At 35.4% G+C, this 20,357-nt stretch overlaps 1 protein-coding gene across 2 annotated transcripts in view; it reads left to right on the top strand.

The window, feature by feature from the left end:
- Positions 1-15,468: 15,468 nt before the first annotated feature.
- PLA2G4A (phospholipase A2 group IVA) overlaps positions 15,469-20,357 on the top strand; it is a 159,612-nt gene continuing 154,723 nt past the window's right edge. The window contains exon 1 of one of the 2 annotated variants that reach the window (XM_003815590.5): positions 15,469-15,572. The gene's annotated coding sequence lies outside the window, so the exon portion shown is untranslated. Of the gene's footprint in view, positions 15,588-20,357 lie in introns of both variants that reach the window. The other variant, XM_063598290.1, reaches the window with a different exon arrangement.

Raw genomic sequence — 20,357 nt, 5'->3', positions numbered from 1 at the left:
TTTTCTCCAATCTTTACACCTGGACCTACTTGACCCTGTGTACAGTACTTGGCTTTGTTTCAGATGCTGGAACCAAATCAAGGAAATGTAATGAGCCCTAAGTTAAGAATTCACTCGTCCAACCTCAAGTAAAAGCTGTTACTAATTCCTCTCTGACTTTGAGACTTACCTAATTCTCATCCTCTGCCTCTTAAATGATGGAAGTGAGTCAGTCCCTCCTTTGTTTTCTGATTCTTTTGTTCCTAAGACGTGGCTGCTTTAGCATCTTGCTCAGGAACATATCATTTTCACCCCTTTCCTTCTTTGCTACAACATACAATCAATTCTTCTAAGTCTAAACGCACAACCAATTCTTCCTTTTGCTTTGCTACCAAATATAGAAAAATAGATTACAAGGTTTTGAACCATGTAAATTGAAAAAGCACTTAAAATATTACAAATCAAATTTTCTTTCCATTGAGGAAAGAATGGACATTTTGCAAGAACAAACGAAAGAAAGTTAAGAAGAATGTTGCACCCTTTACCTCTCGGTACTGAAGCACAGGGTCCACAGCAAACCCATCTGCACCTGACCATTGAGCCAGCACTTCAGCATCACATTCCAGGCTACTGGTGGAGTGAAAGATCTACTGTGCTCCACGATACCTTTGGAAACACAATTAATTTACTTAGGTCTTCAATAGAGTTTTGTTAAACCCTTGCAATATGCCAACCAATGTGTTAGCTATTAGAGAGTCATAGATGAATGAGCTGTGATTTTTGCCTTCAAGGAGCTCACTTTCTTGGTTGAGGAGAAGAGAAGGAGTTATGCTAATACATAATTATTGAGGTGGCTTTTGCCTTCAAGGAGCCCACTGTCTTGGTTGAGGAGAATAAAAGGAGTTTCTTTACATAAGAAATACATGCTAATACATAATTATTGCAGTGAAGAGGTGATGAGCTTTGGGATTTGGTGAAATTCAGACACTCTGATTAGTCACAACAAAGCTGTATAATGTCAGTCATAATTGGAATACAGTTTTATTTGAAAGTGTTTACTTTTTATCTCTTGAGAAGAAATCATGAAACTGTGATGGAAGATAAATATAAGGATTAAAAAAATAGTAATCTCTAATTTAAAACTCCTACAGTATAGCAAGGGAAAAGAAATATCTATGTTCGGTGACATTAAAAAATAAAATCAACACTGTAATAATTACAATTTGGTTCAGCTTGAATAAACTGATAAAGGGCCTAACGACAAGAAACTGTTCTTAGAAGGTGGTTAGAGAAAAATGTTGAGAATAGTGGAGTTTTAAACCAGAACCTTAAGGTAATAATGGAAATAAATTATACTCCTATAGCTAAGTCTAGGTAATAGTTTATGCTATTAGTAAATTTGGTTGAAGGATGACAATTAAACATTGTTAGCTAAAGTAAAAAGAGGGTCAAATTGCTGATCAATAAAATATGAGTTAAGAGTTGGGATGGAGAAGGTTGAATTTAGGCTCGTGTGGATGTAGGGAATTGTGTGACAACCAATGGGCAGGTCTTGAGATTTTAAAACTAAGAGTCTAGTGAAACAGAAATCTAGTGGCTATGAGAGTCTGAAAGGCAGAAATTTAGGAGTCAGCTGCCAGCGTAGAGGTAGTGATTCACTTATTCATTCATTAGTCTAATGTTTATTGATCATTTATTATGTTCCAAGAAGTGTTCTAGGCACAAGAGGTGAGGCCCCAAACTGTATATAACTTATATCCTAGCAGAAGGAATGAGAAATAAACAGAGAACAAAGAAACAAATGAGAACATCACCATATAAAAATTGCAATGCAAAAAATGAAAGTGAATAATAATGGAAGAAAGAGACTGACTTGTTCTTTAAAATTTGGGGGTGAGGAAAGAAAGTGGGTAGGGAAATGCTCTTTGAAGAGGTGGCATTTAAACTGAGACCTGAAGTCATACACACAGGGGTGTGTGGTTGGGAAGATCCTACTCTGGTGGAAGTATTCCCAGAAGACAGGCTAAATTCAAAACCCTGGGAGGCCAGTGTGGTCAAGGAGAAGACAAGAAACAAAATGGGTAAGCAAGCAAGATGAATAAGGAACCCAAGAAGGAAGGACTTCAGCAACTTAAAACACAATTCTGAGGTATATAGAAGCTGAGAACTAGCTCAGAGAGGAGAGCACCAGGGACCAAGGTGTGGGCATAGTTGTAAGGACTCTGTCACAGATAAATTGGGGCAAAGTTAGAATTTAATACACAATTTGCTGTAAGTAAGGTAACCAGAAGTTAGCTTGGAACTGAGCAATGTTTTCTGATGTAGGCCTTTAATAATTAATAATGATAATAATGACTATTATAGTATTCTATTCATCTACTTGTGATAGCCTTCTGTTTTCTTTCTTTGCCTTCATAGCTTTTACTCATCTTTGCCCAATGATTGAAATTCTGTTCCATCTTCCTTGACCCAGCTCCCAAATCTTGGCAGTTTAGGAGTCTTTACTCACCAGTCCTCTAATACACAGTGTATTGCTTTTCCTAGATACTCACATTGCTTTCTGTTTGTATTTTTATATGTTGTGCCTATGTGAAGTTTCTCAGGGTGAGGGCCTATGTCATATTCTTCTTTGTATCTCAATTAACTAACATAGTGTCCAAAATGAAAAAAGTACTCAGTGTATGTTTATTGATTGCATAAATGAATGAAAGTATATGTAGTTAATAGTTTACTCAAATCCTTTGTGAAATTAGGCAGAGCAAATATATAAAATAGTAATAGTTAAAATGTACAAATATATATAATATATGGCAGGTGCTTTACTTAAATTATGTCTATTAATTTTCACGGTAAGTCAATGTAGTAGAAAATAAACACATATACCCTTTAGATATGAATAAACTTGAGCTCAGAATGGATAAAAGGTAGTAGCAAGGTCATACATCTGATGATAGGCAAGGATGGGAAACAACGTTGAGGTCTTCCCACTACCTACATATTCTATCCAATTTGCCAGTGCACAGAGTGGATGAGGTTGAACACATTAATGTGTGTGAAGAAAGGAAAATTTCCTGTTGGAGGGCAGACAGTTCTTGATTGCTATGAACTTTTTTTGATTTTGTAGGCAATGAAGAGCAATGTAAGCTTTTGAGTGGTAGGATAACTGTAATATATTATGATGAAAATGATTATTGAGATAGTTATTCTTACTACTCTGACTACTTTCTACAGGCTGAATTACAGAGAGACCAATGAGGAGTTTATGACATCCCCCAGTTGTGGAGTTGTGAAGAATAGAGTGGGGGCCCTGGAAATAGAAAAAAATAATAATTTAAGTGATATTGAGTGGGATAAAATAACAGAACTTAAAATCTCATTAGTTGTGAAATTACAAGGAGAGAGTTCATTCAAATATAGCTTCAGGAATATGAATGGATTTCAAAAGCATTAGGGAATTTGGTGCAGCATCTAACTTGAGGAAGGGCTAAACCCTGCTTAACGTTCATTACAAATTTTAAACATTCTAATGTCCATTTAAAAATCGTGAAATGGGTGAATGCAGATCAGTGCACAATGCATGTCTCAGTTCCTCACCTTACCAGTAAACTGGTAAGAGTTTTCTTAGGTGATCTCAAGGATCATTGTCCTCTCTAAATTCATAAAATTCTTTGAATTAGAGCCACTTCTTTCCTCTATCTAACCCTCTCTTTCCTTTCATCTTCTTATTTCAAAATTGGCCCTGAAAGAGACCATTTCTGGATGCACAAATGTGTACATATATACATAAATGTATGTGTATATATACTAGTATATAATTAGAAACCTTTTCCAGATTTTGTACATACAAAGTGCATTTTTCTTTGTTTTCAAGGCCTGGAAATGTTTGTGACTTTGCTTTTTAGTTTCAGTAAGCGTTGCTCAACATAACCACCTGATATTTTTTAAATTGCTTAGGATGGGGCTGATCAGTTTTCTGTTGTGGTTTCCTCTATAGCAATCATTTGATAAAATTCAACTGTTTACCCTAATTTTAATGATTTCAGTGTGTCACACCCTTCATAAATGGCCAAGAAACCCTGCTGTCCTCAATCATCAAGTTCAAGTATGTTACAGAGTCTTCAAAGTTCATTCTTAAAATTGATATGATAAATAGCAGCATACGAGTTGATGTTAATTATGACCCAGAATTCAAGCATCATGCCTTATCTTAAAAAAAAGCTCAACCAGAATTAGGGAGCATGATTGGGTAACACAAAGGAGAAGCATTACAGGAAAGCACATTATCATATATTAAATACAGAATACAGCTTTGGAAATTGTGGTGTCAATTCATCACATTGCCTTTTGAATTAATTGAGATGAACTATTGAGTCTACTATCCAGAATTTTAAACCCACAAGAGGAAAAAAGGACTTACAATACTAAGTAGTGGGGATTCATTCATTTGAAAATATTTATTGAATATCAATTATTAACATGTGCAGGCATCATGTTGGGAATTGCTTATATAACAGAGCACAAAATAGTCCCTTCCCTCCCAAAGCTTATTGTCTAGTCTATAAAACTGGTAGGAAATGTAAGTGTTGCATAAGTGATGAGAAGTTTTAAGATGGAGAATTACAGGTGAAATGGAACAAAAGGACAGAAGCTAGACTTTGGGTAGAGGAAAGGGGGATGTTGACATGGTAAGACCTTTCAGGAGGAAGTGACTTTTAAATTGAAAATTGAAAGTCATGCAGGCATCAGCAAGGCAGAGATGGTGGGAAAGGAATGGGCTATGTGTGAAAGTAATTAGATAGGAAAGAGTATGGGATGCTCTTGAAATTGAAAGAAGTACAGTATTGCCTTGGAGTAAGGAGAAACAGGTGAGGCTGACTTGAACCAGGATGGGACCAGATATTTTGAGACCATGTTAAAGGAATTGGCGAGCCATGGAAGGAAAGTGACAAGATATTTGTGTACTAAAGTGATGATGACCATATTGCCTACTGTTAGGAAAAGATATGGGGAAAATGAGGAAAAGAGGGGAGCCCGTGTGTGTGTGTGTGTGTGTGTGTGTGTGTGTGTCTGTGTGTCTGTGTGTGTGTGTGTGTGTTTGTGTGTGATGAAAAATATATCGGATTGCTCTAAATCTGGGCGGTAAGGGAATGCTATCTGGCATATTGTATTAACTGAAGAGACAGCAAATGGAAGTTTGGGATAATGATTTATCACATTATTATGCAATCTAACGAAGTCTTCCTTCTTGATGATCACACTCCTTAAGAGGTTGAAAACATTTTTACTGCAAAAAGAGTTTTAAGAGAGTAAAAGTTTCCTAGCTCTTCTGAAAAAAAGGTTTTAATCCACGAATCCCAGACTTTTGGATATCAGGGATCAGGAGATCTCTTTCCTCCTTCACCCAGTAATAAACAAAAACAAAGTAATTCATATACAAATTTGGAATGCTATTTTAACACCAATGTTTAAGTCCATAATCTCACAGTAAATGGTAAACCTTAGAATTCCTCTGAAAGGACAGTTAATGTCATTATTGTATATAGGATTTTTCTCATTTTTCTAGTTTGTCCACAAACTTACATTTTATCACATAAATAATGTTACAGATACTAAATTTTGTAGACCCAGCTCTAACTATAGCAGAGATGGGATGAAAATTGGTACAGCCTTCACCTGTGAACCAAGCACCCCCAAAGTCACTTAAAGAGCTTGAAATATGCCTTAATTCCACAGCTGAGCTGTTTAGGATAGACTAGAAGGAGGCTTAACCTCCGTATTCATGAAGAAACCATATTATTAGTAGTTGCTTATTCATTAAAAGAGGGCAGATGTTTCTCAGCGAGTATTCCTTTGCGTGATGGCTGTTAGCCTTGGAAATATATCCCAGCAGAATGCCTTGATGACCACTCTCATGAGTCATTATGTTTTCATAAAAAGATGCTGAACGTGGCCTCAGAATAGGAACAGAAACTGAAAACCTCCTATTTTAAGACTTTCCTGACTTGTAATTTTTCTAAAGAACATACACATAAAATAAAATGGCTGTGTATATATTCATTTAGATTGAAACTATTCAGAAAATAATGATTAAGTGAACATTTCTGAAAACATGTTTGTTTCATATAGTAGGCACTGTATTTTTGTCTTTACAAATAGAAGTAAAGAGAAGTAATAGGTTATAAGAAAAGTTGATGAGTAATGATTCCCTTTTAACTTTATTCCTCGTTCGTTCCTCTGGTGGAAGAGAGCTTTGGTAACAGGAAAATGTAATGCCATCTCTGCGTAAAGCAGGTTTAAGAAGGTTTGTGAGTTTAATATTAACCTGGAGAAGAGTAAGACAAGCACATCTCTTACTAGTATAGCAAGAAGAGTTTTTTTCAGAAGCTTAAACTTCTTGCTTCCTACATCATTCGTTACATATTTTAAAACTGCATGAACACTGTTATTATTGGGTTAAGTTCTGCTTATGCAAAATGGTGAAGGAAACAAGCAAACACACACCATGGGCTTTGAAATCAGGAATACTTGAGTTTAGATCTGTGTTTTAACACTTTGTAAATTAACTTAGGCAATTTGATCATTTTAGGCCTCATTTGTACAATGTAGGTAATAACTTGCTGCAGTGCAATTAAAAATTAAATGAGAATAAATATGTTTTCCAGACCATTAATAAATGCTTGCTATTCTCCTCTCATGTTCATTCTCCCTGTTCTTGCATCCAATCCTCCCTTTCTACCCAGGTTCCTTTGGATGTCCAGAATCTTCTTCCATCTGCGTGATCCAGGCTGCTTTTTACAAGGAGACGTAAAAATATTAATGTTCTCATGACTTCTCACATTGAAGCTTGCCTTTTATTTTTTTTCTTTCTTTCTTTCTTTCTTCTTTTTTTTGATGGAGTCTCGCTCTGTCACCCAGGCTGGAGTGCAGTGGCGTAATCTTGGCTCACTGCAATCTCCACCTCCCGGGTTCACGCCATTCTCCTGCCTCAACCTCCTGAGTAGCTGGGATTACAGGTACACACCACCACGCCCAGCTAATTTTTGTATTTTTAGTAGAGACGGGGTTTCACCATGTTGATCAAGTTAGTCTTGAACTCCCAATCTTGTGATCTGCCCGTCTCGGCCTCCCAAAGTGCTGGGATTACAGGCGTGAGCCACCACGCCGGCCTTGCCTTTTCACTTCATTGTGGACTTGAACTGAGATTGTTAAAAAATGTTTATCAAAGTTTTGTTTGCAAAAGTGAAAGGGTTGAAAACAGTATAACACCTTAAAATAAGTGATTCTTTAATAAATTATTGTGTGTCCACACACTGTAAAATTATACAACCATTAAAAATATTTTATGGTCTTGGAGATGTTTCCAACATACTGTGAATAGAGAAAAACAGAGATGACAGGATAGTGTATAATCCTATCAAAATTATATCTACCAGCATAAATTTTTTTAAAAAATTATAGACAACAAAACGCTAACCGTTGTTATATTTGGGTGGTGGGATATGTGATTTTTAAAATTATCTTTCTCTTGTGTAACTAGATACAATGGGTATGACTTCTATTCTATAGCACTAGATTAAGAAATGCCACATTTCTTTTGATAAGTCAGAGTTAAACTGCTCCTAACCCCCAACTGGCTAGGAAGTTTAATTTCAGGCATTATTGAAACTTCTTTCCCCTTCAATTTCTCCAAGCTGTGCAAGTGTCCTATGGATCTTGTAAAGCCTCAAACATTTGAATAGAATCTTCTGGTTTAGTAATATGCTAGTTACTAATGGTAGATCCATGCTCAAGCCATATCATGCCTTGAAATTTAAGAACTATTCTCCTACCTCTGCACCAAGCTTGAGTCTTGGGAACTTCTGCAAATATAGTCCAATGTTACCATGGACACCATGCATTTTGTAATCCAAAATCTCTTCATTTCTCCTCAAATAGTTCTTCAAATTTTCATATGGTAAAATTGTTTCCCAGTAAGAATAAGCTGACTTTCCTAGTAAGGCATTATTTTATAAGGTAAGTGGCAATTGGAAGATTAAATATTTATAAATCTTGTTAAATACATACTTAATATGTATTGCTATGTTATATTTATGCATTACTATGTATTATGTATTACTATACATTAGGTATTCCTATATATTACATATTGCTATGTAATATTATGCATTACCGTGTATAAAGCACTAAATTCCTAATTCTAAATCAAGTATCTGTTTCATCAATCTTATACAAATTATCTTCTACCATGTGGCCAGGTAGCCATTCCTCAGAAGTCTTGCTACCTGCTGTTAATGTGAGGAATGAGGGTTGCTGATACCGAGTCTAAATACATGAATCATCTGAATCCTTCCTACCTTGCCTGAGTGTTTTGCTTCTTCTCATAATTCTCCATAAGAATTTGGGCTATGCAAACATAATTGGGAAGGATGATGGTGGGAAGTTGGAAGGAGAGTGTAATAATCTCCATGTTTTGTACAGGGTGCTGCAGTAGTTGTACAAACTAAAAAGATTCCTTGACAATGGAACATAAAGTCATGATTTGGAATGGAGAAAGAAAAAAATACACATAGACACAAGAATGAAACACAAAATTGGTACATTCATTTTCAAAATGTTTAACAATGAGTTTGTTACCTTTCTAATATAAATTTTAAAAAATCTTATCAGGAAACAAAACAAAGTACGGGTAGATAAAAACTCCTAGCTTTTATTTTCCATTTCCTATTTGCTTGGAAGCTTTGACTTCTAATGCTCAATTAATTTATTTGTGAGTAGGCAATGGGAAATGGCTATAGAAAGAGATAAGTAAATTGAAGTCAAAGGCTTGGTTTGTCCTCCTCTGATGTTTAATTTTGGATGAATCACCTACCTTCTTAGAGCCAATGGTTTCCTATTTTTTATAGTGGAATGGTAACACTGCAGGCTGTGGCCATGCTGCCAGGACCTGATCTCTATAACCCTAGCTTATCCCAGAAGTCACACACAGTTCCAGTATATGTCACCCATATACTAGGAGGACTTCCCTAAGCACTCACATCTGACTCTTTGAGGACTTAGAAGCAGAGGACACATTACAAAATTCTAAAAGTTTTCCTATCACAGGCCTTTAAACATCACTGTGAATAAATGATCAAATAAATTAATCATTTATTGGGTGAATGGGTAATATTTATTAAGCAAATATCATATCCAAAGAGCATACTGTGTGAGAGTTGGTGGAACATTCCAAAATAAATGATCATACATAACCTAAACCTTGCTACCCATGTTTAATACAAATATCAGAGTGGCTATTAAGCAAAATGGAACTATTTAGAGAGCCAAGTGAAAGGGAGTTTGTCATTTTAGACTGTGATTTAGAGGAAAAGAATCATAAACTCTTTTTAATATCTTAGTGATAAATCACAATATTATCTGACATTACAGTGCTTTCTTTAACTGTAGCAAGTTATAAGCAAAAATGGATAGGCAACTCTTTAGGATATTCATCTTTTATCTTAAATTCAGTTCTTGGACTATCTTACTGTTTTCTGGGATGTAAAAATATCTCAATAGGTGTATTAGTCAGGGTTTTCTAGGGAATCATAACCAATAGAATATATATATTCATAACCAATAGAATATATATATACACACACATACACATACACACATTCTATCATAACCAATAGAATATATATGTATATATACACACACACATATAAGAGGAGATTTATTATGGGAATCAAGCAGCAAAGAGCTTTTGAAGCTGCTCAGTCATTGGTTTTATAAATATAAGTATAGGAATACTGTTATTATCTTAGCCCTAGACAACCAAATGTTCTATAAAAATTCTCTACTGACATCTTTCAGAGTTCAGCTACATGGGAGGCACTGGAAATTCACTTAGCAGTAATTCTTCCTACTCAGGATTACCTCAAAGCAAAGGACACAGGCTCTGCCTTTCTCACTGTCGTCAGTACATTTAAATTCCAAGAGCACAAGTATTTTTAAAACCCTGCAAAGTGCCTGCCAGTCAGTTTCTGAGGTGAGTAATTCAGCTCGTGCCCATTCCTACAGAATTACTAAAACTAGACATGCATTTGCTTTACCAAATTTAGAGGACTCTTAGAGAGCAGAAAACGATGTGTGAAATTATTGCCACAAGTAGATAAAATGAATTAGGACGACTCAGTTTTATCAAAAGGTCCTGAACATGGTTTGTCTGTAGTCAAAATTTTCTAATGTGTGTTGTCATATTTATTGTTGACAGTATGACTATTTGTAATTTGTGATAAAATCTGAGAGTATTCTGATTTAATTTTTACTTCTACTTCGTCTGCAAAAGGAAAGAGGTATTTTTAAAGTGTAGTGATATAAATCAATAGCTAGTATAGAGAAGTGGATGGTATGGGTAGGGTAGTGAAATGACCTGAATTGTAGGAATGTCTATTTGTTAGTGAAGGCTAGGATGATTTTAAGACTGAAAAGGAGATGCAGGAGTAAAGATCATATGGTAGTATATGTAAGTAATAGTAAAGCAAGAGTACAAGTTAATATTTTGTTAGTAAAATGGACAGGAAAATGCAGATATAAAAATGTGAAGATAGAAGCCAGAAGATAAATAAAGGAGTTGGGTGGGTTGAAGGAAGAAAAGGGGCAAGACTCTGACCATTGCTGATGTGGAAGAGAATAGTAGAAGGTTCCTAGCCTGGGTGCTTAGGATAATGGAGGCTTTAATTATCTATTAGTAACTCCACTACCACTGCTCCCTAACAGTCAGAGATTTGGTTGACTTGGGACAAAGCTGAAAATATGGCCAAACAAAACTTGCTATGAGACAGTGTGATACACTAGAAAAATTGTGGGCTTTGGAGTTGGACCGACTTGATTACAATCCCAGCCTCACTACAAATTTTATATGCTTACTGAATATCGAGATTCTAAATAAAGAAAATAATGTCTCATTTCATGAATATAATGGTTAGTGATACAACAAATGTAGTACTAACACAAGTACCTGGCCCATTATAGGCTCTATATAAAGAGTAACAGTCAATCTTAGTAGTACTTTATTTGTTATAGTTTTCCTAATGTATTAAAAAAGGAGGGAAAAGTTAATTAAGCAGTAATAATTTGTTTAATGAGTTCAATTCAAAGTAAGAGAAAAGTATTGCTTCCGTTGTTTAGGTCAAAAGATCTTTGCAAATGTAGGTGTAACTACTAGTAGATATTTAGCTATAAAATATAGGTCTTATTGTTCACAGATACACTCTCCTGAAAAATGTAGTTTCATCATAACATCTGATTTTTAAATTCATGGTAAATACATTTTAATTAGGGTCCATTTCACCCTTACTTCTTGTTAGTTTTATATTGTCAGTAATTTATCAGTGTGTGTGTGGATTGGAGGGTATTAAAAAAATAAAATGTCTATTCTTTAGTAATGATGGAGATGGCAGTGGCAGGTAGAGTGCTATTTAGGTGTCAGGTTTAAGATATCTTTGACCCTGATATCATGGAAAACAAATTCAACAAACATCCATTGAGCTCCCAATGTGTTATAAACTTCAGGTGAAAAGAGGGTTTATTAAAATGAGAAAGACTTGCCTCGTGCCCTGATGGAATATAAAATATTTTTTTCTTGTATAGCCAAGTATAATACATGATCAGTGCTCTAATGAGCATTCTCATACAAGTAGAATAATGAATTCTGCTGGACAGGGAAAAGGGTAGGGAAATTTTCCAGACAAGATAGTACTTGAGCTAAGCCTTGCAGGTTGAGTAGGATTATTCTGGTGGAATTTAGGGAAACGATGTGCGAGGAGAATAGTCTCTTAGTTTGAATGAAAGGTAGAGGTCAATTAGTGGGATGCCAGAAAACTTGACAAGGTGAGAAAATCATTTTCTGTGACTTGCTATTTTACTAACCTGATTGATTTTTTTAATACCTAAAAAGAGAAATGATTCGTGTTAATTATATTCACAGATACAAATAAGTAGCAAAAATATCAACTTATTATTTTACTATAAATACAGTTGGACCAGAAGACTCAAGCATAGCCTGTGGAATAGAAGGATACATTATTATAAGTAAATTAGTTGATTGGTAGCCATTTTCTGACTTTACCTGCAATCTGGATTAGATTCCCTATTCAACTCTCTCTTAGTACCCTATGCTGGCTAATCATCTTCATTTTCTATCCAGATTTAATTCTCATATACTACCTCATTACCCTTGCTCAAGTTTATCAGAAACAAAGCAGTTTCATATAGTTAGAGCAGAAGATAGGTGAATTGGAAATAGTAAAAAAGATAACAGAAAACAACTCCGCATAAAGAAAGAAAAATCATTCAAAAGAAGACATTTATGCAGCCAACAGACACATGAAAAAATGCTCATCATCACTGGTCATCAGAGAAATGCAAATCAAAACCACAATGAGATACCATCTCACACCAGTTAGAATGGCGATCATTAAAAAGTCAGGAAACAACAGATGCTGGAGAGGATGTGGAGAAATAGGAACATTTTTACAGTGTTGGTGGGAATGTAAACTAGTTCAACCATTGTGGAAGACAGTGTGGCAATTCCTCAAGGACCTAGAACTAGAAATACCATTTGATTCAGCCATCCCATTACTGGGTATATGCCCAAAGGATTATAAATTGTGCTACTATAAAGGCACATGCACACGTATGTTTATTGTGGCACTATTCACAATAGCAAAAACTTGGAACCAACCCAAATGTCCATCAATGATAGACTGGATTAAGAAAATGTGACACATATACACCACGGAATACTATGCAGCCATAGAAATGATGAGTTCATGTCCTTTGCAGGGACATGGATGAACCTGGAAACCACCATTCTGAACAAACTATCACAAGGACAGAAAACCAAACACCCCATGTTCTCACTCATAGGTGGTAATTGAACAATGAGAACACTTGGACACAGGGCGGGGAACATCACACACGGGGGCCTGTCGTGGGATGAGGGGCAGGGGGAGGGATAGCATCAGGAGAAATACCTAATATAAATGACGAGTTAATGGGTGCAGCAAACCAGCATGGCACATGTATACCTATGTAACAAACCTGCACGTTGTGCACAGGTACCCTAGAACTTAAAGTAAAATTTAAAAAAAGAAAGAAAGAAAAATCAATCATACAAACATCAGGGTTCCCCCTCCCAATCCCCTGGGGTTTTTGAGCCATGGCTTTTGACAAGTAGGTGTTCTTTGTTAGTTAATTTGGCCAGTTTTGGGGTTGTTCCTTTTGATTACTTATCTAGTTCTTAGCTTATTATTCTCTTTCTAAAATTTTAAAGATGTGGAAAATTACTAGCAAACTGCATGAAACTTATTAGCTGGAAATAGTGCAAATGGTAGAATTGGATTCAAAGAAGCTGCTATGATATTGCTCAGTTTCAGATGGGTCCCAGATGACTAATCTTTGTTGATGGACAAACCAAGTGAAGAGGGGTCTTCAGACCTAATTGATCCTATAGACTGAAGCACGCTATGGAAGTCAGGGCCTATCTTACCTAAGGTGGAAGCAGAGGTTTTTGAAGCCAGTAGGTCAATGCTGAAAATATTTTTGGAGGAAATTGGGCAAAGTGAAGACGGCAAATCTGAACTTGTACTATCCACCTAGGGGTCGATGTGAACAGTGAGATCACAAGTAGTGAGCCAAAATAGATGAGATAAGGAGGCCATAGAACCACAAAATGGGTAAATGGGATTTGGTCTGCACTGATTCCAGAGAGGAAAAGACATACCTGCAGCAGCCTTTATTCATTATAAAGGTGGAGATAAATCAGCCTCATTTAGTAAGGCGGGAAAGAGACAAACTTCTACCCGTATATTTTAACCCTAACCATGACATATAATGACATTTTCTTTAAAAGCGTTTAAATAAATTTTTTATCTTTAATGCATGACACACTATTGGATATCATCTGGAAATATTGAGAGCTATAACTTGTTGTTATCAAAAAAGCACTAGAGCACTTTTTTTGTGCTCTATAAGCAAGCACTGTGAAGCTGCTTTTCCAGGGAGTCTTTTTTATCAGAGTCTTAGAACGAACATGCCCTGCAGTATAGATTCTTTCTTTCACCAGTTGTGTCTGGGGGAAAGAGATGAAAACTACCAGTGTGCTCTCTGCTCCTCTAATTAACATACACCTCCTTTCTAGAAATTCAGGGATTTCTTTGGGAAGAGAAATTTTTTTTTTTTTTTTTTTTTTTTTTTTTGAGACGGAGTCTCGCTCTGTGGCCCAGGCTGGAGTGCAGTGGCACAATCTTGGCTCACTGCAAGCTCTGCCTCCCGGGTTCACGCCATTCTCCTGCCTCAGCCTCCCAAGTAGCTGGGACTACAGGCGCCCGCCACCACACCCGGCTAATTTTTTGTATTTTAGTAGAGACGGGGGTTTCACCCTGTTAGCCAGGATAGTCTCGATCTGACCTCGTGATCCGCCCGCCTTGGCCTCCCAAAGTGCTGGGATTACAGGCGTGAGCCACCGTGCCCAGCCCGAAAAATTTTTATTATAAATCTATCCTTCCTAAAAAAGACATTACTGGCTTTTTTTTTTTTTTTCAAAGAGAGATTTATAATATGCCAGGTTGAATTTAGGGGAAAAAAATAAAAACAAATAAGAGTTGAATGTTGGGCTACAGAAAGCAGATATTCCAGAAGATTTAGTGAAATTATATTCTTTGAAAATATTGTAAGAGAGTTAGGAGAGTGAGTTCAGTATTTAATTAAAGGCAAAAACAAGATCCTGTGTTTGAAAAACAAGATATACTAAATGAACATGTCAATCTTTAAAGACATGAATTGATTCTCATGGAATTTGGGTACATTTAAACAATGCACCTTCTTCATTACAGTGCTATAAGGTATTTGGATTTACATTGCAAATTTGGAATTCAACCTGATTTCATTTTCTTCCCTAAATCTCAACATATATATTACATTATTTGGTATGCCTTTAATCTTAAATTTACAAAGAAATTATTATCAACACAGGTGTTCTGAGTCTGGAGTGGAAATATTTAAACAGATTTGATTTTTAAAGTGGTCTGATACTCATTTTTAAAAAATGTACATTTTTATATTTGGGGTTTGTTATAAACTTTGCCTTTTTAAATAATGCAAAAATGCTCTAGGTTATTCACTGTCTTTTCAATTTTGTTCTCCTTTGGAAAAAAGGAGGAAGTAGTTACTACTTAAGGACAAGTAGCAATTTCAGACGCGCGCACGCACACACACACACACACACACACACACACATCACACACACAGAAATCCACAACAGCACTCATGGAATTTAGGACTGATTAATTTACATATTATTTAAGCATTTTTTCTGACTTCAAACTCCTGGTTCTAATAACTAAGCATTTACATTTACAATATTAGCTTCTATGAGAAGAGAGCGTTCTCCCTCTTCCCCTTTAATTCCACCTTAAAACATCTGCAAAAGCGCAAGGAGACCAGCCCACATTTTAGCCCCTCCTACTCAGGATAAGACTTTCTCTAAGTCCGGAGCTGAAAAAGGATCCTGACTGAAAGCTAGAGGCATTGAGGAGCCTGAAGATTCTCAGGTAACTCTGGGAACTGTAAGCAATATATTTATTCTTCCTCTTCTCCACTTCTCTCTCCCACCCTCCTTAGCTTTTACTTGGTAGTTTACTTGGAAGGAAGAAAGGACGGAGGGGAAACCTCGCTGCTTTAAAAAGTCAGCATGTCCTCTGCCTTTTGAAGTGAAACACAGATTAGGGACCTCAATTTTCTTCAAACCCACGCAGATTTTCCTTCCTGGATCTAAATGCACTGTGGAGTCAAAGATTAAGGTGTTTCTTTGGGTTGGAGTCCCAGAAAGTTAGCATTCAAAACGGCGGTGAGGTGGCGCTTATTAGCGTTCCACGTGATGACACCCAATGGTTACTGATCCCCAAACTTGAGCAGCAGCATGCTGTGCTGTTTGACAGCCCTAGCGATCTTTAGCGAGAGACTTTGTTGACTGACTTAACTTTTAATTTCTAAAAATTGGTCATTTTTGTTACTTATGGGACGTTTTCCTGGCTAGTCAATATTTTGCAGAATTATGCGAAAGAAAGAGGATTATTGAAAAATTAATGTAAACGGACTGGTGTTCTGATGATCCACCCTTCCCCTAAGTTACTTGGCTTGCCAGGAGAAAAAAAAAAAGCTCAAAACTAGATACTAGAAAAGATTTGATCAAATTACATAGTTAAATTTTGAGTGTGGATATTTCAGTAATTTTGTTTCCAAAAAAAAACAGAAAAAAAGGTATTTGATTTTAAAGTATCAGTGGATGAATGTATCTGTCTCCTACAATTTATAATCATTTTAGTCTTAAAAATAAATTCACCTCCAAAACCAGAACAAGAAATACTCCTCATATGGGTTGATGATGTCAGCATTTATTTAGCTAAGGCAGATGGAGAGTATTAGAGGCGTACTGTCTGAATGGGTGTCAATTCTAAAGTTATATTTGCCAATATAATTTGAGTTCAAAGAAGATTTGTATTTTTGTTTCTCTTTGTTGTTTAAATTTGGAATTGTGGCTCAAGGGATATTTGTAGAGGACTGTAGTGAAACAAGCTCTGTTAAGAATTTTAAAGTTACATTCTACAGGTTCCTACACCTTGCCAATCAAGTTAGAGGTTGGGATAAGAAACAGGTATTTACTTCTTTCATTAGCTCCGGAAGAGTTAAATTTTAAATTAAGCAATAATTGTGAAATGCATAGAGAAGTGTTTAATGTGCATTTGCTCAAAGGAGTTTTACAAACTTCCCTTAGGGGAAGCATATTTTTTGAGATAAGCCATTGCATCTTTTTAACGTATTTTTTAAAAGTAAGTTATTCTGGCTGGGCGCAGTGGCTCATGCCTGTAATACCAGCACTTTGGGAGGCCGAGGCGGGTGGATCACTTGAGGGCAGGAGTTCGAGACCAGCCTGGCCAACGTGGTGAAACCCCATCTCTACTAAAAATAGAAAAACTAGCCGGACATGGTGGCAGGTGCCTGTAATCCCAGCTACTTGGGAGGCTGAGGCATGAGAATCGCTTGAACCCGGGAGGTGGAGGTTGCAGTGAGCCAAGATCGCGCCATTGCACTCCTGCCTGAGCGAAAACAGCGAAGCTCTGTCTCAAAAAAAAAAAAAAAAAAGTAAGTTATTCTGAAGTGTTTTGCATTTTTGCATTTACATTTAATTAGGAAAATAAAAATTATTAAATAGATTTTTAGCAACTGAAATGTTCATTCCATAGAGGTTATTTGGCTTATGTTTTTAACCCATTATCTTTTCTAGTGCTGGTACTTAGAAAGCAGTCATAAAATCGAATCATCTACATATTAAAATTATGTTCCAGGAATAAAAAAGAGGAAGACAGAATTAGTTGTGGTTCCCATTCATCTTGTTTGCTTTTGTTTACCATCAGTTTTTTCCTCCTTCTTGCTCCAGATTGTATAGCTTTAGTTATTTTTTTCTTTCTTTCTTTCTCGTTCTTTCTTTTTCTTTCTTTCTTTCTTTTTCTTTCTTTCTTATTTTTTCTTTCTTTTCTTTTTCTTTCTTTTGTTTTTGTTCCATCAAAGACACTTTTATAGTCTTGTGACAGGTATGGACCCCTCCCTAGAATAATGCACATTATGCCATTCCAACACACACAAATTTAAAAACACCTTTAAGAAGTTCACAAATCCCCAAAGACAGTTCATATTACATGAAAATGCAGTATTTCTTAGAACTTTGGAGTTTTCTGATAATATAAAATGATTAATTAGAAAATCATTTTACTTATAAGTAAGGAACTAACAGTGGATATTGTAGCACCCACATAGTCATTTATTCATTGGTGTTCTAGAACTCCAAACAACTTGGTATAATGGAAAAAACTGCTTGCCTGAAACCAGGTGACCTAGGTTCTAGACTCAACCCCAATAATAATTAACTGTACAATATTACGCTTGACATTTTTCTGTAACATCTGTTGCTTTTATTGCCAAATGCAGTAAGTGAAACATAATAAGAAAATCAGATGCAAGTTATTTTTTATTGGATTGTGGCGTGTCTATATTTACTACTTTTATTCCAAAATTCCTAATGACATTTCCCAGAATGATTAGTTTTTATAATACTATTGTTTATTATAAAGATAAATCACACTCACTGCTTAAAATTTCATTAAATATAGAAAATTGCAAGGAAAAAAAGGAAAATATTACCTATTATTTCCCCCAAGGTACTTTAAAAATGTAATTCAATCATTAATTCAATCAACAAATATCTATTGAGTACCCAGTATGCATCAGCAAAGAGACAGACAAGAAGTTCATGTATATACATGTTTATATGTCTAGATATGTTTCTATACATACATGTAGTTTTACAAAATTGTATCACACTGTTCATGCTGTTTTGTAACATGCTTCTCCCTCATTCATGAGATGCATTGTTAAAACATGTTTTTTTAATAATCATGCATTACTTTGTATTCACATATTTAACAAATATTATTAAGTCCCTACTGTGTGTAATGCAAGTAATGGCAATCTAGCCATGAGCAAAAGAGTATGGTTCTTACTATATGAATTTTTCATCTGTATATAGGTTGTACTGGCCAATATCTTGTTGGATATTTAGATAGATTAGTTTTCCACTATTATAAATAATTGTTGGATATTTAGATTGATAACAGTTTTCCACTATTATAAATAATATTTCATCTAGGACCTTTTTTATATATGTTAGTATACATTTTTGTTTATTTCCTTATGGTAGATTCTTAAAGTTTATTTTCTAGGTTCTAAAAAAAATTTTATTGCTTACAAGTTGTGAGATGATAATCCAATTACTTTATCTCCTTAAAATGTTGTCTTCTCAATTGTAAAATAGAAATAATAATAGTTGGGTATTTTGAGGATTCTTTAAAATATGTAGCAAAATCTCATGGAATGCTAGTGATTATTTTTGACATTTTGCTCTTGACGAATATGGTATTCATTTATGAGCAATATAAAAGAGTAGAGTTTTCTATGTCAATACTGAGTGCCATCATCAAACAGAGCAAATGACAACAAATCCAACAACTTGGATAATTGATATACGAAAATAGTATCTTGTTTAAATTTACATTTCTTTGTTGAACAAAGTAGAGCAATTTTCATAGTGGCCACTTATATGTCTATGTTTGTGAATTGTCTCTTTCAATGTGATTTTAAAAAATTTTCTCTTTCAATTTCAAATATGATAGATATTAACGGATATAACTTACATAATCATAGCACTTTTGGGGTCGTCAGTAATTTTGAAGAATATTAAGAGTCTTAACAATATAGATGAAATTTTGAACTGGAAGTAGAAATTCTATAAACATTGTTTTTCTCATTTTTGGAGGGTTATTTTTAGTGTTTCCTGAAACCTTTCCCTTAAAAATGGGTGAGAATACATAGAAAAATGAGAGCAAATTATTTTTTATTCTTATAGACTAATAGTTTACAAATGATGGGAAAACTGGAGGGTTCAGAGATGATGGCCAAAACCCAGCACCAGAGACATCCTGACCTGAATAATGTAAAGAAGATATTGTTAGGACTAAGGGTGGTGTGATGACTGTTTAAGTTTTGTAAGGCTGGGTGCAGTGGCTTACACCTGTAATCCCAACACTTTGGCAGGCTTGAGCCCAAGAGTTTGAGACCAGCCTGGTCAACATAGCGAGATTAATTAAAATTTTATTAAAAATTTTGAAAAAATCAGCTGGATATGGTGGCATGCACCTGTAATCCAGCAATTTGGGAGGCTGAGGCAGGGGGATCATTTGAACACAGGAGTTTGAGGCTGCAGTGAGCTATGACCACACACCGCACTCATGCCTGGGTGATAGAGCAAGACTTTGTTTCTTATTAAAAAGAAAAGTTTTGTGAGGAAAATAATATTCTTGGTTGTGAACAACCAATTTCGAGAAAATGAATTTCAGTTCTGGCCAACTCTTTGTCTTCTACCCGTTGACTATTAGGGCAATAAATAGTTGGGGGAACCAAAAGGTTGGTTCTGGAGTTCTTTCCAAAGAAGACAGTAAATAGAGCAGAGGTTATTCTGGTCCTCTGATACCATTACTTGCCTGTTAATAAAGGGTGCATTACATGTATTTGTTACTTTTGCTATGTGATTCTAAGTTTTTTGATTCTTTTGGTGATTCTTAGTGCAAATCTTACAACATACCTTGAAAATACAGTTTACCTTTCCTTATACAAAAAATGAAATAAGCATAAACAACTCAATGCTCACCATAAGCAGATTTGTTGTAAAGCTACCCTACCAGTCTAATCACTTATTAAATGAATTCAAAGGAGCTTAGAGAAAC

This window comes from Pan paniscus, chromosome 1 (genome assembly GCF_029289425.2).
Source record: "Pan paniscus chromosome 1, NHGRI_mPanPan1-v2.0_pri, whole genome shotgun sequence".
In the NCBI taxonomy this organism is placed as follows: Eukaryota; Metazoa; Chordata; class Mammalia; order Primates; family Hominidae; genus Pan; species Pan paniscus.
This window is presented reverse-complemented; position numbering and strand designations above follow the sequence as displayed.